Source organism: Drosophila simulans, unplaced genomic scaffold (assembly GCF_016746395.2).
Source record: "Drosophila simulans strain w501 unplaced genomic scaffold, Prin_Dsim_3.1 Segkk35_quiver_pilon, whole genome shotgun sequence".
In the NCBI taxonomy this organism is placed as follows: Eukaryota; Metazoa; Arthropoda; class Insecta; order Diptera; family Drosophilidae; genus Drosophila; species Drosophila simulans.
In genome coordinates, this window is record NW_025416831.1 from 18,358 (window position 1) to 42,218 (window position 23,861).

General features: G+C 38.3%; 2 non-coding genes and 1 pseudogene across 2 annotated transcripts; all 3 read right to left on the reverse strand.

Annotated features, from left to right (window-relative positions):
• Positions 1 to 11,682: 11,682 nt before the first annotated feature.
• LOC120285510 lies at positions 11,683 to 15,149 on the reverse strand (annotated as a pseudogene).
• A 4,937-nt stretch (positions 15,150 to 20,086) lies between these two features.
• Positions 20,087 to 20,265, reverse strand: LOC120285513. Its single transcript, XR_005544803.1, has one exon. It is a non-coding gene; the product is annotated as a 5.8S ribosomal RNA (ribosomal RNA).
• Positions 20,266 to 20,954: 689 nt separating this feature from the next.
• On the reverse strand, positions 20,955 to 22,949 carry LOC120285505. The gene has a single exon (XR_005544800.1). It is a non-coding gene; the product is annotated as a small subunit ribosomal RNA (ribosomal RNA).
• Positions 22,950 to 23,861: the final 912 nt, after the last annotated feature.

A 23,861-nucleotide genomic window follows, 5' to 3' on the forward strand; every position in this document is an offset into this window, starting at 1 on the left:
GATAGGGACAATATCATATGCGTCACTAAATTGATGACGAGGTGTTTGGCAACTTGACACAATTCATTAAAGTCTTTATATTAATTATATGATAGGGACAATATCATATGCGTCACTAAATTGATGACGACGTGTTTGGCAACTTGACACAATTCATTAAAGTCTTTATATTAATTATATGATAGGGACAATATCATATGCGTCACTAAATTGATGACGAGGTGTTTGGCAACTTGACACAATTCATTAAAGTCTTTATATTAATTATATGATAGGGACAATATCATATGCGTCACTAAATTGATGACGAGGTGTTTGGCAACTTGACACAATTCATTAAAGTCTTTATATTAATTATATGATATGGACAATATCATATGCGTCACTAAATTGATGACGAGGTGTTTGGCAACTTGATACAATTCTTTAAAGTCTTTATATCAAAAATTATATGATAGGGACAATATCATATGCGTCACTAAATTGATGACGAGGTGTTTGGCAACTTGACACAATTCATTAAAGTCTTTATATTAATTATATGATATGGACAATATCATATGCGTCACTAAATTGATGACGAGGTGTTTGGCAACTTGACACAATTCATTAAAGTCTTTATATTAATTATATGATAGGGACAATATCATATGTGTCACTAAATTGATGACGAGGTGTTTGGCAACTTGACACAATTCATTAAAGTCTTTATATTAATTATATGATATGGACAATATCATATGCGTCACTAAATTGATGACGAGGTGTTTGGCAACTTGATACAATTCTTTAAAGTCTTTATATCAAAAATTATATGATAGGGACAATATCATATGCGTCACTAAATTGATGACGAGGTGTTTGGCAACTTGACACAATTCATTAAAGTCTTTATATTAATTATATGATATGGACAATATCATATGCGTCACTAAATTGATGACGAGGTGTTTGGCAACTTGATACAATTCTTTAAAGTCTTTATATCAAAAATTATATGATAGGGACAATATCATATGCGTCACTAAATTGATGACGAGGTGTTTGGCAACTTGACACAATTCATTAAAGTCTTTATATTAATTATATGATAGGGACAATATCATATGTGTCACTAAATTGATGACGAGGTGTTTGGCAACTTGACACAATTCATTAAAGTCTTTATATTAATTATATGATATGGACAATATCATATGCGTCACTAAATTGATGACGAGGTGTTTGGCAACTTGATACAATTCTTTAAAGTCTTTATATCAAAAATTATATGATAGGGACAATATCATATGCGTCACTAAATTGATGACGAGGTGTTTGGCAACTTGACACAATTCATTAAAATTCTTTATATTAATTATATGATAGGGACAATATCATATGCGTCACTAAATTGATGACGAGGTGTTTGGCAACTTGATACAATTCTTTAAAGTCTTTATATCAAAAATTATATGATAGGGACAATATCATATGCGTCACTAAATTGATGACGAGGTGTTTGGCAACTTGACACAATTCATTAAAATTCTTTATATTAATTATATGATAGGGACAATATCATATGCGTCACTAAATTGATGACGAGGTGTTTGGCAACTTGACACAATTCATTAAAGTCTTTATATTAATTATATGATATGGACAATATCATATGCGTCACTAAATTGATGACGAGGTGTTTGGCAACTTGATACAATTCTTTAAAGTCTTTATATCAAAAATTATATGATAGGGACAATATCATATGCGTCACTAAATTGATGACGAGGTGTTTGGCAACTTGACACAATTCATTAAAATTCTTTATATTAATTATATGATAGGGACAATATCATATGCGTCACTAAATTGATGACGAGGTGTTTGGCAACTTGATACAATTCTTTAAAGTCTTTATATCAAAAATTATATGATAGGGACAATATCATATGCGTCACTAAATTGATGACGAGGTGTTTGGCAACTTGACACAATTCATTAAAGTCTTTATATTAATTATATGATAGGGACAATATCATATGCGTCACTAAATTGATGACGAGGTGTTTGGCAACTTGATACAATTCTTTAAAGTCTTTATATCAAAAATTATATGATAGGGACAATATCATATGCGTCACTAAATTGATGACGAGGTGTTTGGCTACAGGAAAAAATCATTTATTTATCGAATCATCAAGCAAAGGATAAGCTTCAGTGGATCGCAGTATGGCAGCTGCTCAACCACTTACAACACCTTGCCTGTTACAAAAGTCGTTTACAATTGATTCTAGGCTTTGTCATTGTATTAAATAATGCTTTTATATGTAACTAGCGCGGCATCAGGTGATCGAAGATCCTCCTAATTTACTATGTTACAAATTACATTGGCATCACATCCATTGTCGTTTATAAAATAAATTATAAACTTTAAATGGTTTAGAAGCCATACAATGCAAATTGCCCCTTATTTATCATTGCAGTCCAGCACGGATACGACCTTAGAGGCGTTCAGGCATAATCCAACGGACGTAGCGTCATACCACTGTTCGCTCGAACAAGTATTGTGCCATTGGTCCGTACCTGCGGTTCCTCTCGTACTACGCAGGAATGCTGTCGCAACAACGTTTTGTCATTAGTAGTGTAAAATCCCAAATAAGAAGACTTTACTCGTTGAGTTTTTGTAAGAAACTGCTTTTATTTGGAAATATCTTCGGTTTAAATAGGTGACATGAGAATCGCATCTTAAAGTAAATGGCCTACGCAGAGGCCTAAGTAAATAGTCCCCGCCTTATCGAGGTCCCACGCTCGGGCACATCTGCCTATCTTGAGCGGCGAGGACCTTATCTGTGGTCTCCCACTAAGGGACTATTTTAGGAGGCGGGGAACGATCTCAAGTGACTGACTCATGTAGTGTGCACTTAAATTACATGTTTTTGAGCAATGCACCCATGTCGCCTTAGATAACAAAATCCTAAATATAATTTATCGCTCTCGATTCATTTACATAAGATATGAACGGAGCCCAAAATTGTAAGTCTTTAAATATATTCGTGTTCATGTGTGAACATTCTGCCAAAGGGCCAGCAAAGCTGAGATGTACATTAGTATATTAGTTGCATTTATAACAGCAGTGGACTGTATTTATTTGATATATGTTCATTTATTTTGCAACTAAGATTTCAATGGGCCTAGTTTTTCTGGCTTTTAATTTTATTGGATTACAATTATGGTTTATATTATTTTTAATTCAACAATTTGTACTCAATTAACTTATTTTAAACATTTTGCTTTTTCTATGTAGAAGTACATTTTCTATTAAACAACGATATAGTGGACTGTATATTTTTATTTGTTATATTATTTTATTGTTTATTTACTATTGATATTTATAGTACTGGCAACGGACCTGCAAAGGTTATTGCTTGCATTCTTTGTTGCACAGCACATTTCCGTATGAAATATATTATTAATACTATCATTAGTATTAAAGCAATAATTAATCCAGCATGTCCGGAAATATGATGGAAATGTAAATCTTTCAATTTTTGATGGTTCTCTTTCATAAATTTAATTTCATTATTCAATCGTTCAAATTCCTCAGTATGATTTAATATTGATAGTTTCAGCGGATCCCAAAAAATCTTCGGCACTTCACTAACTTCTCCTATATAAGGTGTTGATAATAATTCTTCACTTTCGGACTGAATGTTATGGTGGGCAACTAGAATTTTATCGTCGGTTCTTGCCGTACAATATGGCGCAATGCTTAAAACTCCTTGCTGAGGCAAATCAAACAATTCAATTTGAGAGCCAGTACATTGCAGACGGACTTTTGAATTCGCAGGAACCTTAAACAACCAACTACTTTTCTTTTCTAACTCTACCCAGTAACTTTTAGAGTCGACTACTGTTTTATAGATGCAGTTCGCCGCTTTATCTGGCTTTAGAGGCTGAATCTCACATGCATTATCATTCGCTGAATTCCAGGGCCAACTTCCTTTGCATATTCTCTTATTTAATTGCCATTTCTGACATTGATTTAATGTGGCTTCCGTCATTATGTGATAGGAATCTATCTCAAAATTATAAATTAAATATTCGGACGTTGTATGCACCATTATTATCCGATCTTCATTTCGAATTGGCACCGGAATAAGCCTGAACAATTTGGATGGATGCCTGCTAAACAGAGGCACTTTTGCACTAATGATCAATTTATCGTCGATGAATAAACCCCTGGCTGTTAACAGTGTATACACCTCCTTAAGTTCCGTACCTGACCGTTTTCCTGGAATTACTAGGTTCTCCGAAAGACTCTGCTGAATTTTGGCAATTTCTTTTTTAAGCTGATTTGGCCTGAGAATATTTGTATTTAGCCTACCGTGATTAATATCAATCAACAGGCTTATAATGCCTGCTTGAATTTTTTCGCCTTCTTCAATCAATGAGTGTAGCTGTTTCGTAATCATAAAGAATTTTATTGATTCCTTATAAACATAATAATTTTCTTTAAGAACTTCTGTCATGTTCTCAATTCTTATTTGCATACTTCTAAAATTGGAGTTAACATCTTCTGTTGTTCTCTTTAATAGATTAGAAGTTGAATCAACCACAGATGTTTGTTTTTGAATTAGTTTATCAAGGTTGTTCTGGTTATCTAACAAATTCTTCATATTTTCTTCTAATTGCTCTCTATCATCTTCATCCATTATACCAAATAAAATATGATACAAGGAACCCATAAATTCGAAAGGAGCACGCTTGCTTCTAGATCTAGACTGCATCATAAACAATTTATTGTTTTCTTCAAGTTCCGATAACTGACTTTGCATATTATCTAAGACTAGACTACATTGCTCTTCAAAGCTATGAAGTCTTTCGCAAACTTTCCTCATACTTTGTATAAGCGCATTACCCTTTGTTAACATTTTAAAATATGGATCCATTTTATAATAGATAACCAAATTCCAAGAAGTACTCACAATCTCAACATCTCCTAGCGGGTCTAGATATATTGCTGAGGTTTTATTTATTTTGTCTATAGAATATCTTGGTGCTATATCTTTAGGTAATGCGCTAGAAACTTGACAACTTAACACAAACAACAACATTGCCATAATGATTCCGATCTTGGACATTCCCGATGTCGCTCTAGTTCGTCTTTTTGGCTCTTGGTCAGCCTCATTTTTGTCAACAGACTTTATTCCTTCCAAGGGACAAATTTTAGTAATGGGTCTAGTGATATATCCTTCCTGCATCTTTACTTTAGCCACTCGGACCTTATCATCATTCCCCTTATGCACCTTTTCCACCTTTCCTAAAGGCCATCTTGCAGGATGACAATTCTCATCCTTTAATAAAACTATTTGCCCTTCTTCTATATTAGGAATTTCCTTTTTCCATTTATTCCTTTGCTGGAGCGTATGCAAATATTCACTTTTCCACTTAACCCAGAAATCTTTCTTCATTTTTTGGATAAGTCTCCACCTATCCAAATTTCCGATTTTTTCATCTTCCATTGGTTCGACTATTTCTAAAGGTGGTCTTCCAATTAAAAAATGACCTGGTGTTAAAACTTCTTGTTGGTCCTTCTCACTAACTATAGTGTATAATGGCCTTGAATTTAAGCATGCTTCTATTTGACATAAAAGAGTTGACATTTCTTCGTAAGTCAAAATAGTGTCGCCGATTATACGCTTTAAATGGTATTTCATTGACTTAACTCCAGCTTCCCAAATACCTCCGAAGTGAGGTCCTGCCGGGGGAATAAAATGCCAATCAATCCTGTCCTTTTCAAGCTGCGCTGCAATCGTTATATTTTCTTGTATTGCATTAAATAACTCTTGATCTAATTTTCTTGCAGCTCCTACAAAATTTGTTCCGTTGTCTGAATAGATATTGGAACATTTTCCCCGTCTAGCAATAAATCTTCTGAGTGCTGCTAAAAATGCGTCTGAAGTTAGATCGCTTACCATTTCTAAGTGTATGGCTTTGGTGGCCATGCAAACGAATACAGCAACGTATCCTTTAAATGTTTTTTGGCCACGATTTTTTGAACATTTAACATAATAAGGACCTGCGTAATCTATTCCAGTATTAAGAAACGGGAATGTCATCGTCACTCTATATTTTGGCAAGTTACCCATTATTTGCTGAGCTGTATTTTGTTTATACCTTGCACACGTTACACATTCTCTTAAATACTTTTTCAACGAATTTTTCAACCCGAAAATCCAATACTTTCTTTGGATATAGTTTCGCATTAGGTTTATCCCTCCATGCAATGTTTCCTTATGAGCATTTTTTATTAATAAGCTTGTTAGGTGGCATTTTTCTAAAATGATTGGATGTTTAACATTAAATTCTGCATTGGAATTTTGCAATCTTCCTCCAACTCTTAGAACCCCATCCTTGTCCAAAAATGGATTCAATGACAATATTTTATTATTTGTCTTGATTTCCTTTTTGATTTTAAGGCACTTTATCTCTTGCCTAAACTGGTATTCTTGTTGTTTCTTAATAACAACTGTTTCCGCTATTCTTATCTCCTTTACTGAAATAATTGATGAATAGGCTTTATTTCTTGTTTTCATCTGCACGAATCTATTTATGTATGCTATTATACGTATAAGTTTTTCTATACTGGAATACCTTTCTATTAATTCGTAAATAGGATCATCTATTTTGTCATTTAATACCGTATTTATTAAGACAGGTTCTTCTACAGCCTGCTGCCGAGGCCAAAGTTCTTTTGGGTCTGTTAGCCATTTCGGACCTTTCCACCAAAAATCACAGTTGATCAACTGGTTAGAATCCACTCCCCTGGATGCTAAATCTGCTGGATTATCCTCTGACTTAACATGATTCCATTCAGTATTTTTTAATTTCCGAATGTCATCCGTTCTTCTTTTTATAAATTTGATCTTACTTTGACCACTGTTAATCCATGCTAAGGTAATCGTGGAATCACTCCAAGCATAGATCTCCATTATATTGTCAATTGATCCTTTTAGTCTTTGGATTAATTCACTAAGCAGGTGAGCTGCACACAGCTCGAGTTTGGGAATTGTCTTCCTATTTTTTATAGGGTTGACTCTACTTTTGCTAGCTATTATATTAACATGAGGTCCTACTTTAGCATAGACTACTGCAGCATATGCTTTTTCGGAGGCGTCCGCAAATCCGTGAATCTGAATGACTGAAGAACTGTTTGAATTAATCCACCTTGGGATTCGAATATTCTCTAACAATAATAAATTTTCTTTATATTTTTCCCAATAATTTTTATCTTCTATGGATAATTCCTGATCCCATTCACTTTTATTTATCCAAAGTTTTTGAATAAAAAGTTTTCCTGAAACCGTGACTGGTGCCAACCATCCTAACGGATCAAATATTTTTGCTAGCGTTGATAACACAACGCGCTTATTTATATTTTTTGATTCATCATTACAATTTACGCTGAACTTAAATAAATCATTTTGAGGTTCCCATTTTAGTCCTAAAGTTTTAACACATTCATTTTCGATAATATTGAGAACCTTATTGTCCCCTGTGTCCTCCACAGTGGTTAATATTTTGGAATTGTTGGAAATCCATTTCCTTAAGTTGAATCCAACTTTCTGCAATTCATGGAGAATTAATGTTATTAATTTATTAGCTTCTTCTACCGAATCAGCTCCAGTCATTAGGTCATCCATATAGAAATCATTCCTAATTATTGCACTAATAACTTGGTTTTTACATTTATCTGCAATATCTACCAGAACCCTGGTAGCCAAATATGGTGCAGATGCAGTTCCGTAAGTGACTGTGGTTAATTTATATGTTTTAATTTTTTCTTTTGGAGAATTTCTCCATAAAATATATTGATATTTTTGATCATTATTATCTATTTTAATTTGTCGGTACATCTTTTCAATGTCTGCCGAAACAACAAATTCCCATTTTCTCCATTTAATAATAATGTCAAAAATATCTTTTTGAACTCGTGGCCCAACCCACATTATGTCGTTCAAACTTTTGTTATTCGTAGTTTTTGCTGAAGCATCAAAAACTACTCTCAATTTGGTCGTAAGGCTTGAATCTCTAATCACTGCCTGGTGCGGTAAAAAATATTTGCCTTCATCACTCACTTCAATCATGTGTCCTAAATCCATGTATTCATTCATGAATTTAGTGTAGTCAACCTTAAGTTTTTCATTTCTTTTTAGTTTTTTCTCCAGATTCATGTAACGAGCTATCGCTTGTTTCTTTGAATCTCCTAAGGTGACATCCTCCTTGAATGGAATTGACACAATGTATCGCCCATCTGAATCTTTTTTTGTCGTTTTGATAAATTTATTTTCACAGATTTCAGACTCGATATCATCTTTTTCTTCTTCTTCCACTTCCCAGTAGCGATCTAACTCTTTTATTTCTATTGTTGTGGCTACAATGGTTTCTTTTCCTTTGGATTTTTTACATCCAGAAACTATCCACCCGAAATCAGTTTTTTGCCCAAGGAGACCGTCTATTTTTATAACTCCATTTTGCAGAATGTGAGTATATACGTCTGCTCCAATGATTAGATCAATGCGACCCGGTTTATTAAAATCGGGGTCGGCTAATTTAAAGTTCTTCCATTTTTTCTGATCAACATTAATCGTGTTGACTGGAAGTGCCTTCATAAGTTTTGGGAGAATAATTGCTTCAATTTCTAAATTTTTCGGAGAATTTCTTATCGAAATAACCGCTTTGTGCTTGGAGATGCACGTTCCTGTGGAAGATACTCCACTTATTTCAGTATGAGACCGAAATTTTTTCAATTTTAGAATCTGTGCAGACTCTTCTGAAATAATTGTGCTTTGAGAGCCACTATCAATCAATGCTCTTAATTGTTCAAAGCCTCCATACCTCGACTTTACTTGAATCAAGGCCGTGGCCAACAAGGCTTGACCTGTTGTTCTACACGTATTCACTTTTTCTGGATTATGACCTGCAAAGTGAAGTAACGTGTGGTGAGGTTTACGACAAGTCGAACAAAGCTGCTCGCTTATACATTTTTTACCAAACGGATGCCTCAGACATCTTAGGCAAATCCCATTTTTTCTTACCCAGTCAGACCGTTCTGCTGGATTCATTATTTTAAATTTATGGCATTGAATTAAATAATGCCCTGGTAGTTTGCAATATGCACAATTGTCACTATAATTTTTATTCTTGTTATTATTAATCATTTTCTTTACAGGTTTTACTTCCTGTGAGAATGATGATATAGAATTGAGCCTTTGCTCTAAAAAGTCCATGACATCAGAAAGTGCCTGTATTTCTTTTGTCTTTTTAACATGGCTTTCATATAAATTGAGTGATTCTTTATTGAATTTCCGAAGAATTATGTGAGCGAAAATTGCATCCACATCTTCTGGTAATTGTGCCTTTAATTTTATAATATAAATTGACTCGTTAATCGTGTCAATAAATGTCTTTATTTGCTTATTGGATTCTAAATTTAAATTTGGCATATCCATAAGCCTATTCATATGATCTGAGAATATGTTTCTTTTATTCTCATATCGCTTGGTCAAAAACTCCCAAGTGGCTTCATAATTTTCTCCAGAGCCGAGCAGTAAATGAGTAACCACATTTCTGGCTTCTCCTTTTAATGCTGACTTTAGATAATTAAATTTGAGAGAAGGACTGAGATCCTCTCTCACATGTATGAGCTCTGTAAAGAGTTCATTAAAAAGATCCCATTCTTTGGAATCACCAAAGAAAGTGGGAATCTGTATTTTAGGCAGGGTTGGTAACTCCTCCGCCTTAACAACCGTCGACATTTCAGCTTTATTTATTGTGCCACTGAGTCGACTATTAATGGCTGTAAGAATATTTTGTTTGTCAAATTCAAGTTCGCTAATTTCTTCTTCGGATAGCGAGCTCTCAAAATGACTATTCACCTGTTCAATCAGGTTATCTATTTTATGCCATAAAAATTCAATTTTATTTTTCCTTATTTTAAGGAAATCTGGACTACTGTCTATTAGTTTAGACGTATCTTCTAGATATACTCGAAATTGGCCAACATTATTTCGAAATGCCTGCTCTACTTTTAAAGCGTTGTTTTGTGCTATACCCTCTTTTTCAGGGTGACCACACATTTCAAGGTTTAATGTAGGGGGAGGGTTTGATTTAGGGACAGTGTTTGATTTAGGGAAAGTGTTTTCTACCGACTCGCCCTTAATTTTTTCATTTTTATTTTTAATTTTTTCTAACACCATCATTATTAAATCATACTGCTTCGCGTTAAAATATTCATGATCGACAACGCCGATCTTTAACAAATTGCTATGATTAGCAATGAAACATTTTTGAAGCTCATTTAATTTTAGAATTTCTACATCTGTTAATGTTGGTTTTACTTCCAACTTTCTAATTTCCAAAATAATTTCGGACTGCTTCTTAAGGAATTGAATAGTCTTTTCTGACATCATTTTGAAAATTTTTTGTAATTTCTTAATATATATAGTACGTGTATATGTATTTTATATGTATTTATATATATATGTGTGTTTGGATAAACAGAAAATTCTTGTTTTGACTTAGCTGATGTCGTTGTTGTTGCTGCTGCTGTTGCTGCTGTTGTTGCTGCTGTTGCTACTGCTGTTGCTGCTTCTGCTGCTGCTGTTGTTGCTGCTTCTGCTGCTGGTAGAGGCTCCTTTGATGTTTAAAGATGATTTTTTTTTTTTATTTGGCACGTTTTATTATTTTTGTAGTCCAGTCAGATTTTTTGTTTTTTAGCCATTTATTTCGGCATTTATGCTCTTTTGGCATATACACTGCACTCTATTTATGAGCTGATTTAATGCTATTAGAGCATTTATAAGGCACTGTTTTCAGGCACTTTTTATTTAATTTATGCTCTTATGGCATATACACTGCACTCTATTTATGAGCTGATTTAATGCTATTAGAGCATTTATAAGGCACTGTTTTCAGGCACTTTTTAATTTCACAATTGCTGATGTATGGCCTCAAGCACGCCTTACCACAATTTATAATGGTACACAAAGCAACCTTTAGCTATAGACTATAAGGTGCTTGTTTTAAAACATAAAAGATTCTTTTGTATCTTTTTGCTTTTTATATTTATACTCTGTTCCTTACCTTTGGTAGGGGGAAACAAGAGTCACTTATTTTTGCTACCTTTAGCTGTAAGATGCTTAAAGGAGCTGGCCTTTCTCTGAGTTCCTTACCTTTGGTAGGGGGAAACTGCAGAGTCGATTAAAGGCTCGATTGACCAAATGTAAAATCCCAAATAAGAAGACTTTACTCGTTGAGTTTTTGTAAGAAACTGCTTTTATTTGGAAATATCTTCGGTTTAAATAGGTGACATGAGAATCGCATCTTAAAGTAAATGGCCTACGCAGAGGCCTAAGTAAATAGTCCCCGCCTTATCGAGGTCCCACGCTCGGGCACATCTGCCTATCTTGAGCGGCGAGGACCTTATCTGTGGTCTCCCACTAAGGGACTATTTTAGGAGGCGGGGAACGATCTCAAGTGACTGACTCATGTAGTGTGCACTTAAATTACATGTTTTTGAGCAATGCACCCATGTCGCCTTAGATAACAAAATCCTAAATATAATTTATCGCTCTCGATTCATTTACATAAGATATGAACGGAGCCCAAAATTGTAAGTCTTTAAATATATTCGTGTTCATGTGTGAACAAGTAGGGTAAAACTAACCTGTCTCACGACGGTCTAAACCCAGCTCACGTTCCCTTGCATGGGTGAACAATCCAACGCTTGGTGAATTTTGCTTCACAATGATAGGAAGAGCCGACATCGAAGGATCAAAAAGCGACGTCGCTATGAACGCTTGGCCGCCACAAGCCAGTTATCCCTATGGTAACTTTTCTGACACCTCTTGTTAAAAACTCTTTAAACCAAAAGGATCGATAGGCCGAGCTTTTGCTGTCCCTGTGTGTACTGAACACCGAGATCAAGTCAGCATTTGCCCTTTTGCTCTATGTGTGGTTTCTGTCCGCACTGAGCTGGCCTTGGGACACCTCCGTTATTATTTGAGAGATGTACCGCCCCAGTCAAACTCCCTACCTGGCAATGTCCTTGAATTGGATCATACCTGAGTAATTGGAGTTATACCAAATTTTCAAATCAAAAATACATAAATGCATCGTTTTATTAAAGAATTTGTTTGCGATTATATAACAAACTCGTGATACTTTGATCAAGAAGCTTGCATCAAAACCCAATACCATAAGATATAATAAATATATCCGTATAATGGCTAGGAAATGATACACGTTCCATTTAATCAAGTAAGTAAGGAAACAATAAGAGTAGTGGTATTTCATTGACGATACCAAACCGAGGTCTAATATCTCCCACTTATTCTACACCTCTTATGTCTCCTTACACTGCCAGATTAGAGTCAAGCTCAAAAGGGTCTTCTTTCCCCGCTAATTATTCCAAGCCCGTTCCCTTGGCTGTGGTTTCGCTAGATAGTAGATAGGGACAGTAGGAATCTCGTTAATCCATTCATGCGCGTCACTAATTAGATGACGAGGCATTTGGCTACCTTAAGAGAGTCATAGTTACTCCCGCCGTTGACCCGCGCTTACTTGAATTTCTTCACTTTGACATTCAGAGCACTGGGCAGAAATCACATTGTGTCAACACCCGCTAGGGCCATCACAATGCTTTGTTTTAATTAGACAGTCGGATTCCCCAAGTCCGTGCCAGTTCTGAATTGATTGTTAATTGATAATCGTTATAATTGATAAGAACTAATTGGTTTAACCCAAATAGTATTCTTAAAAATTTTAGCAAGAAAGTTCCACAATTGGCTACGTAACTAAACTATCCGGGGAACAAGTAACTAACATAAATGCTAGAAACTCTATTTACCCAGAACGAGCACATAAACCATGTTATTGTTTCCCAATCAAGCCCGACTATCTCAATCTTCAGAGCCAATCCTTATCCCGAAGTTACGGATCTAATTTGCCGACTTCCCTTACCTACATTATTCTATCGACTAGAGACTCTTCACCTTGGAGACCAGCTGCGGATATTGGTACGGCCTGTTGAGAAGTTTGCGTGTCCCCACCATAAATTTTCAAGGTCCGAGGAGAAAATATCGACACAACAGTATATGTCATGCTCTTCTAGCCCATCTACCATATCTCTCTGCGAAAGACTTCCATGGTAGTACGGCTATAAAACAGAAAAGAAAACTCTTCCGATATCTCTCGACGGCTTCTTTATGGTCGTTCCTGTTGCCAGGATGAGCACGAGGCCCATATTTAATAACAAACGGATACTCAACAGGTTACGGAATTGGAACCGTATTCCCTTTCGTTCAAAATTATTCAAGTGTATTATATTCGCTTTGTTTATATAGTTAGGCATTTTTGTTTTACTTGAAAATTTTCGGCTTTCGCCTTGAACTTAGGACCGACTAACTCGTGATCAACCACTGTTCACACGAAACCCTTCTCCACTTCAGTCCTCCAAGGTCTCATTCGATTATTTGCTACTACCACCAAGATCTGTACCAATGGCAGCTCCATGCAGGCTTACGCCAAACACTTCTACGCATACCATTGTACCTTCCTACTCACTAAAGTTTCAAAATTTATATCACAAGTAATATAAATCATCTACTTTAGCGGTAATGTATAGGTATACAACTTAAGCGCCATCCATTTTAAGGGCTAGTTGCTTCGGCAGGTGAGTTGTTACACACTCCTTAGCGGATTTCGACTTCCATGATCACCGTCCTGCTGTTTTAAGCAACCAACGCCTTTCATGGTATCTGCATGAGTTGTTAATTTGGGCACCGTAACATTACGTTTGGTTCATCCCACAGCGCCAGTTCTGCTTACCAAAAGTGGCCCACTGGGCACATTATATCATAACCTTGAACTTCATATCAAGAAAGTTAAGGTTCTTACCCATTTAAAGTTTGAGAATAGGTTAAGATCGTTTCGACCCTAAGGCCTCTAATCATTCGCTTTACCAGATAAGATTATTTTATATAATATTAAAATGCACCAGCTATCCTGAGGGAAACTTCGGAAGGAACCAGCTACTAGATGGTTCGATTGGTCTTTCGCCCCTATACTCAATTCTGACAATCGATTTGCACGTCAGAACTGTTTCGGTCTTCCATCAGGGTTTCCCCTGACTTCAACCTGATCAAGTATAGTTCACCATCTTTCGGGTCACAGCATATATGCTCAAGGTACGTTCCAGTTAGAGGCATAAATAATATAAATATACATTATACATAACTATATAGAACGCCCCGGGATTGTGTTAATTAGCTATAAATAGCTAAAAAACTAATCCCATTATTAGTCAAGTTAATTACGCTATTAGGTTTACATCCCAATAACTTGCACATATGTTAGACTCCTTGGTCCGTGTTTCAAGACGGGTCCCGAAGGTATCCTGAATCTTTCGCATTGTTAATCATACAAGAGCATATAATAAACACAAAAATCAATGATAATTATGCCATTATATAATTCCGAAAAATTAACGCTCTGTAATAATATAAATCTATCAGCACTTTATCAAATTAATAACATTTATTCTGTGTTAAAATGCAAGCAATTTAATTGGAATAAACTATAAGTTATATTTTATGATAAATTTGGGATATGCTAATAGATTACAATGTCCTTATATGGAAAAAATGCACATTATTCTTAATAATATTTTTTAAATATTACAATTTTAATGATGAATTTTCCATAACGGATATTCAGGTTCATCGGGCTTAACCTCTAAGCAGTTTCACGTACTGTTTAACTCTCTATTCAGAGTTCTTTTCAACTTTCCCTCACGGTACTTGTTTACTATCGGTCTCATGGTTATATTTAGTTTTAGATGGAGTTTACCACCCACTTAGTGCTGCACTATCAAGCAACACGACTCTTTGGAAACATCATCTAGTAATCATTAACGTTATACGGGCCTGGCACCCTCTATGGGTAAATGGCCTCATTTAAGAAGGACTTAAATCATTAATTTCTCATACTAGAATATTGACGCTCCATACACTGCATCTCACATTTGCCATATAGACAAAGTTTTTTTTTTTTTTTTTTTTTTAGCGTGCGTTTATTTATTTAAAATCTGTCCTAGTGGACAATAATTAAATGGTTTTGCGGGGGAACATTAGCTTAAGGGATACTATTGTACATGTATTTGTGGCGGGTTTTATATGTGTTGTCTATTGTTGTGGAAGATCGAGAGGGTGTCTCCTCATGAGACGTCTGCTTGTTTGGCTATTGTCTAACAGGTTGGTGGCGAGGTGGTTAGGGTGGTTTTCGAGCCTTTTCAGGTATCTCTCGCTGAGCCTGGAGATTTCATCAGCGACTTGTGGGATTCCAAGTTCCCTATGTATGGCGACATTCTCGTGGTAGGGATGCGCATTACAGGCAATTCTCAAGCACCTATTCTGGAACCGCTGTATACGCAGGCGATTCGTGTGGCTTGCCGTGCCCCATAGCTGTATCCCGTAGGTCCAGATGGGCTTGAGAATTGCCTTGTACACCAGGATTTTGTGGTTCTGCCTTAGCTTGGACCCTCTCCCAATAAGCCAATGCATCTGCCTCAGACGCGCATCGGCCTGTATGCGTTTGCTGACGATGTGGGGACGCCAAGTGAGCCTGCGGTCCAGGGTAAGTCCTAGGTACTTGGGTGCGGGTGCGTTGGGAATGATGACTCCGTTTAGCGTGACCGGTGGGCAGTCTCCTCTCCTTAGTGCAAATGTTGTTTGGGTAGATTTTTCCGCGTTCACTACGATGTTCCACCTGCTGAGCCAGGGATGTAGCGCGTCCATTTGCCTTTGGATTGTTTCGGAGGCTTCTCGTGGGTCGGATGAGGAGGCGAGGAAAGCCGTGTCATCTGCATAAGTCGCTATAGTTAGGTTCCTGGAGGGGATTATGGGAAGGTCTGCGGTGTAAAGGGTGTACAGTATTGGTCCGAGCACACTGCCTTGCGGAACTCCAGCTCTGATCAGTCTGGGTAGGCTTATTGCACTTCCGCATCTGACTTGGAATGCTCTTCCCTCAGTGTAGGATTTGAGGAGGGTAAAATGGGGGCTTGGGAGGTAGGATTTGAGTTTATGGAGGAGTCCAGGATGCCAAACTCTGTCGAATGCCTGCTTCACGTCGAGCATTACAGCGCAGCAGTATTTCTTTTGCTCGAATGCCTCGAGGATCCGTTCGACTAGCCGGTGGCATTGCTCTGGTGTTCCGTGGGAGCGCCTGAAGCCAAACTGGTGATCGGGGATCAAACCAGCCTCATCCAGTACTGGCAATACTCTGCGCAAAAATACTCTTTCGAGTATTTTGGAGAGGATTGCCAGCAAACTAATCGGACGATAGGAGGCGAGATTGGCTTCAGGCTTACCAGGCTTGAGGAGGACAATAACCTCTGCTCTTTTCCACTCTTCCGGGAAGTACCCTAGCCGGAAGCAGCTGTTGTAAATGCTGGCCAGCATTTGTGTGCAGCGGAATGGGAGCATTTTTAGGGCCGCCGCATCTATACGATCCAGGCCTGGAGATTTGTTGTTCTTCAGTAGAGCAATCTCCTGCGCAACTTCCTCAGGGTCGACTGGTTCCAACGGGGGACCGGGAGAGCTTGGGCTATTGAGAAACCGGGCTGTTTCAGCATGTTCTTCGGCAGTGCAGCAGTCGAACGGAGAGAAGGCGTTGTAAAGGTGTTCGGCGAAAGCTTCTGCTCTTTCAGCATCCGAACGGCACCAGGATCCATCTGCTTTGCGCACTGCGGAAACCTTTTTGGCTGGTCGTTTAATGTGGCGGGTGACGTTCCACAGATTGTGGTCTGGGTCCCCGGGAGAGAGTTCCTCGAGGAATCTGAGGAAGGAGTCCTGGCGTAGGCTGGAGATCTTGTCCTTCAACTCCTTTGTGGCGTGATTGAGCGCTGTTTTGTCTCTTGGATTGCGCGTCAAGAACCAAACTCTCCTGAGACGCCTCTTCTCAGTCACGAGTGCCGCAATTTCCGGGGACCAGAGGTGGAGGTCCCTGCTAGGTGTTCTCGCAGTCTTTGGTGGCGGTGGGCTTGCGAATTCCGCAGCGTTTTGCATCTGCCTGGTGAGATTCCCGATAGCTTCATCAATGTTCCTGGGTGTGTTGAGGATGGGGTTCGGATTGACGGTGGAGAGCATCCAGGACGCGAACTTGGCGGCGTCGGTATATTTTCCAGTGAGCCTTCTGAGCGGGGTTTTCCTGAGGACTGGCGTGTTGATTAGCACGTTTATTGCACAGTGGTCTGACAGGAGGTCAGCATTTGTTGTGCAGCTGATCTTCGCATGCCCTATGCCTTTCGACACAGCAAAGTCCAGCAGGTCTGGAGTCTTGAGGGGATTCGTTGGCCAGTGAGTGGGCTCGCCAGTGGAGTGGCAGTCCAGTCGGTGGCGTTGCAGGTACCCAAACAGAGTTTTCCCTTTGGGGTTGTTGGCGCGCGATCCCCACCAAGAATGTTTGGCGTTATAATCTCCAGCTGCTATGAAGCGGGGCCCAAAATGCTCGAAGAACTCACTGAGGTGAGATGCTGTTATGCGGTATCTGGGGGGAAAGTAGACCGCTCCAATGTCTAAATCTCCTTGCGGGCTGACAATCCTGATGACAGGACATTGTGCCCAGTCTTGCTGAAACGCGGGCAGCTCTAGGTATTGAATACCGCTCCTGATGAGGATGGCTGCTCCACCGCGTGCTCTGCCAGAAGGATGGTCTGCATGGATGAGGTCATATCCGCTGATATTAAAGTGGGATCTGGGGGAGAAGTGGGTTTCGGCTACGAGTAGGATATCGATCTGGTGGGTCTTCAGATGGTGCTCGACTATGGCCTTGCTGTTCTGCAGGCCGTTCGCATTCCAGACGACTAGGTGGAGCTATAGTTGCATGACTTGCTGTTGAGAATGGTGGCCACCAGCTGTGTCATCTGGGTGAACATGCGCTCCATCATCCTTTCCATCATTCCTTCCATGCGAGCGAACATCGCTTCTATCTGACCGGAGTGTGGGGTTTCTGTTTGGGTTTGGACTGGGGTTGTGGGATTCTGCGGTGCTGCGTGCACTCCGTTGAGGGCGTCTCGGTAGCTCCTGCCAGAGGTGACGTTTGGTGATGCCACGGGCGGCGCCTTGTTAGCATTAGCGACGGGCCTTGTTTTCGGAGCAGCGAGTGCTTTGGCCCTTTTGTATGCAGGGCATCCCTTGAAAGACGCAGGATGGTCCGCCTGGCAGTGGAAGCAGCACGCTTTGTCGTCCTCCCTCTTCTCACATGCCCTCGATTCGTGAGGGCCTCCACACTTTACACATCGGTATTCCAGGAAGCAGTAACGCTGTGTATGACCGAATCCTTGGCACCTGAAGCATTGAGGCACGTCGTTGAACTTCTGCGGCGGTTCAATGGTTACTACCGACCTGCAGATCCGCTTGACTTGGTAGACGTCTTTGTTGTTGCTGGAAGGCTCCAGGTTGGCGAAGAATATTCCCAGCGGTTCTTTAGTTCTTCTGCCAATGGGATTGTGCAGATCTCTAACAGCGTGCCCTTGTCTGCGAAGGTCTTCAATGATTTCCTCACGATCGGTGGAGTGGTGGAGTCCTTTGATGACAACCTTGTATGCACGTTCATCTTTCGGCTGGAAAGTCCGATGCCTCTTGTTTTGGGCCACAAGTTGGAGACGCAGAGCTGTATAGGACTCTTTGTCCGGCATCATGACACGTACGTTGTTGCCATTCACGGTCTTGTAGGTAAAATTGTTCTTCGGGCCTACAAGAGTCGTGATCATCTTGACGAGTGCCGAGATGTTGGTCACATCGGGGATAAAAATCGGAGGTGGCTTGATGGTCTTCGGGGTGGGCTTTGGTTTCTCGGGGGTCTTGGGCTTGGAATCATCTTTAGGTCCGGGTTCGTCATCAGAGCTCTCTTGGTCGTACTCGTCTTCTTCGGTCGAGAGTAAAGCGAAGGCGTTGTTGGCGAGCTTCTTGCGCAGAGCTGCGCTAGTGCTTGGCTTATCTTCCAGCTCCTCTCCCTGTGCTTTCTTTGCCGGTTTTCGCTTTATCTCGCCCGGCTCTGTATGCGAGGTGCTTCCCTCGCTGCTGGAGCTGCTCTTGCGTGTTCTCAGAGCCTTTTTGCGTGGTGTTGTTCCAAGCTTGTGGGTGCGCGGGGGGGCCTGCCAGTCCATCTTCTCCAAAGTTGATAAGGAGTGAGGAGGGGGGGGGGGGGGGAAGCTGGGCACCGTAAGCCGGTGAGCCAGGCAGCACGTGGCTGCTGCTTTGCAATTATACCGCTGCTTCGAGCACTGGGTTTTTTGCGCTGATAACACGCACACTCGGGTGTGCGATGGTGTTAGTGCGAACTACCGTTAGGTACGTTGGCTGGGCCAATCAAAACGCGCGACAAGATCACGCGACGCGAAGTGGCTGGGCACAAGTAACGGGACTTACAACTGTGAACAATTTGCTAACAATTTGCTAACAATTTGCTGTCGATCCGCAGGCACGTCTGCACTCGTCGAGTGTTCGATCGCGACTGATATAGACAAAGTGACTTAGTGCTGAACTGTTTTCTTTTCGCTCGCCGCTACTAAGAAAATCCTTGTTAGTTTCTTTTCCTCCCCTAATTAATATGCTTAAATTCAGGGGGTAGTCCCATATGAGTTGAGGTTGTATATATAACTATATTTTGCCATAAATTCTTTATATATAAATGATAAAACAATCAATTAAATTCGTTATAAATAGTTCCAATAGTTCTTGTAAGCAAAGTTATTTTTTATCCATTTAACGAACCAACGAAGAATAATAACATAACCAAGTTTTTTTTTTTCGAATCATTAATAAGAGACAATTCTAGATGAAAAATATTTCAATTTTTTATGCTAGACATTTCTCAGTATTATTTGATTGAAAAAGAAAATATTTCTCTTCGTTTTTCACATTCAAATGTGAGATAATGTTTTTCATTTCTTTTTAATATTATGAATAAAATCATTATTTAATCCAATAATATACCATATGCTTATAAAAAATTTATAAACAACTTAATTAGCATAGTCTTACAACCCTCAACCATATGTAGTCCAAGCAGCACTATAAAATTAATTAAAGTACATAACAGCATGGACTGCGATATGCGTTCAAAATGTCGATGTTCATGTGTCCTGCAGTTCACACGATGACGCACAGTTTGCTGCGTTCTTCATCGACCCATGAGCCGAGTGATCCACCGCTTAGAGTTTTATAATTCATTTTTATATAATGTCAATATTGTTTTTATTGAAAGAAATTAAAAATACACCATTTTACTGGCATATATCAATTCCTTCAATAAATTTATTTTTATACCTAAAATAAATGTTGCGAAATGTCTTAGTTTCATATAAGCATTATGTATCATAATAATCTGGTTATGGTTTGCTATTTTGGGTGACACATACTGCAAAATCTATATAAAACATTAACCTGATGGATGACAGGTACAAACATTGTATATTTTAGGTTGTTGCATTAGCCAACGTATGCTCATAACATAGATGAACAATACATATTCGCAACGCGTGTATATTATGGTCCATATACACACAAACTTATTTCGATTACCACATTCAAAATTATTTTAATTTTAATTCGACTTCCACTTTCGAATTTAGTTTAGTTTCTTCGATTTCCATTTTCGAGAATTTGTTTTTATAGGAAACGCCGTTGTTGTAGTAAGTACTGCCACAAATACGCACAACAACATTAATAATGTTAAAGTCTTTTTATGAGGTTGCCAAGCCCCACATATAAATAAAATAAAAGCCATCTACATTTTATTTTCACTTTAACTTTTGATTCCGTAGAATCATTTTGTAATATTTTTATTTTGGTAAATTGTATTTATTTGTATTATAACAAATGTTTATTAACGGTAAGGATATTATACAATAATGATCCTTCCGCAGGTTCACCTACGGAAACCTTGTTACGACTTTTACTTCCTCTAAATAATCAAGTTCGGTCAACTTTTGCGAAACAACCGTAACACGCAAGGCGTCACAGTGATCACGTCCGGAGACCTCACTAAATAATTCAATCGGTAGTAGCGACGGGCGGTGTGTACAAAGGGCAGGGACGTAATCAATGCGAGTTAATGACTCACACTTACTGGGAATTCCAAGTTCATGTGAACAGTTTCAGTTCACAATCCCAAGCATGAAAGTGGTTCAGCGGTTTACCCGGACCTCTCGGTCTAGGAAATACACGTTGATACTTTCATTGTAGCGCGCGTGCAGCCCAGGACATCTAAGGGCATCACAGACCTGTTATTGCTCAATCTCATTATTGCTAGACGCAATTTGTCCATTTAAGAAGCTAGTGTCCTTATAATGGGACAAACCAACAGGTACGGCTCCACTTACATAAACACATTCAAACACAATAAACATTTTACTGCCACCATGAATGAAGGCTACATAAGCTTCAGCACCATAATCCTGAAGATATCTATTTAATATATTTGAGTCTCGTTCGTTATCGGAATTAACCAGACAAATCACTCCACGAACTAAGAACGGCCATGCACCACCACCCATAGATTCGAGAAAGAGCTATCAATCTGTCTTACACACTTATGTTCGGACCTGGTAAGTTTTCCCGTGTTGAGTCAAATTAAGCCGCAGGCTCCACTCCTGGTGGTGCCCTTCCGTCAATTCCTTTAAGTTTCAGCTTTGCAACCATACTTCCCCCGGAGCCCAAAAGCTTTGGTTTCCCGGGAAGCGACTGAGAGAGCCATAAAAGTAGCTACACCCAATTGCTAGCTGGCATCGTTTATGGTTAGAACTAGGGCGGTATCTGATCGCCTTCGAACCTCTAACTTTCGTTCTTGATTAATGAAAACATCTTTGGCAAATGCTTTCGCTTAAGTTAGTCTTACGACGGTCCAAGAATTTCACCTCTCGCGTCGTAATACTAATGCCCCCAAACTGCTTCTATTAATCATTACCTCTTGATCTGAAAACCAATGAAAGCAGAACAGAGGTCTTATTTCATTATCCCATGCACAGAATATTCAGGCATTTGAAGCCTGCTTTAAGCACTCTAATTTGTTCAAAGTAATAGTACCGGCCCACAATAACACTCGTTTAAGAGCACTAGTGCAGGTTTTTAAATAGGAGGAACATATGAAAAAATACAAGTATTTAATCACATATAAGAACTCCACCGGTAATACGCTTACATACATAAAGGTATAGTACTAACCACAATTGTAAGTTGTACTACCCGTATGAAGCACAAGTTCAACTACGAACGTTTTAACCGCAACAACTTTAATATACGCTATTGGAGCTGGAATTACCGCGGCTGCTGGCACCAGACTTGCCCTCCAATTGGTCCTTGTTAAAGGATTTAAAGTGTACTCATTCCAATTACAGGGCCTCGGATATGAGTCCTGTATTGTTATTTTTCGTCACTACCTCCCCGAGCTGGGAGTGGGTAATTTACGCGCCTGCTGCCTTCCTTAGATGTGGTAGCCGTTTCTCAGGCTCCCTCTCCGGAATCGAACCCTGATTCCCCGTTACCCGTTGCAACCATGGTAGTCCTAGATACTACCATCAAAAGTTGATAGGGCAGACATTTGAAAGATCTGTCGTCGGTACAAGACCATACGATCTGCATGTTATCTAGAGTTCAACCAATATAACGATCTTGCGATCGCTTGGTTTTAGCCTAATAAAAGCACATGTCCCATAAGGTTCATGTTTTAATTGCATGTATTAGCTCTAGAATTACCACAGTTATCCAAGTAACTGTTAACGATCTAAGGAACCATAACTGATATAATGAGCCTTTTGCGGTTTCACTTTTAATTCGTGTGTACTTAGACATGCATGGCTTAATCTTTGAGACAAGCATATAACTACTGGCAGGATCAACCAGAATAATGTTTTTCCTTCATATTCCATTCATATTTTTTGAATCGAAATAAGCAATATAATAGATATATAGATTTTTCACTTTATATTATTCCATGATTTTTATTATATTGAATAAAATTCAATATTTCGCCTTTGGGTAAAATTTTAAATATATATTTATAAGTAAAATATCCATTCGATTACGGCCATTTTTATATAGCATTCGTAATCCATAATTTCATTTTTAATTCATACTTGTTTTACCAATATAACAAGAATTTCATATAATTATTGTAATATATATGTTTCTATAATTTTATCTTTTTATATATACATATTTCATTATAAAATATCATTTTATTTCCAACATACATAATTATTGTATCCACACATGTACAATTTTTGTTTAACCAATATAAATATTAAGTTAAATCATTTGCATTTTGAAGATAAATTTAAAATTTATCTCTTTTCATATATCTCTCTGGTAATATATAACATAAAACCAAGCGCATATGATAATATTTCCACATTTAATATATAATTTTATATTTCTTTCATAAGAATCCATATTTGTATTATACCATAACGATATAATAATCCAACTATACGGCAGGTAATAAATAAATATTTGCCTGCCTCCAAAAATTAACGATAATATATGGAAACGATTTGTTATTCTATATATAATAGAAACTTGACTTTTGTTTCAACGATATTATCTAAAAAGCGTATATTCCTATTATCCGCGGAGCCAAGTCCCGTGTTCTATAGAACTGAGAAACAAATTTGTACGGATAATAATATACTTTATTGTATGTAACCAATATAAACATAATCCGAAATAAATATTTCGAATAATGCGGGAGGTCGGCAACCACTGCCTACCTATAGTAGTTTTTGAACCCGCTGTCGTCAAAGCGGGTATTTTCAATTC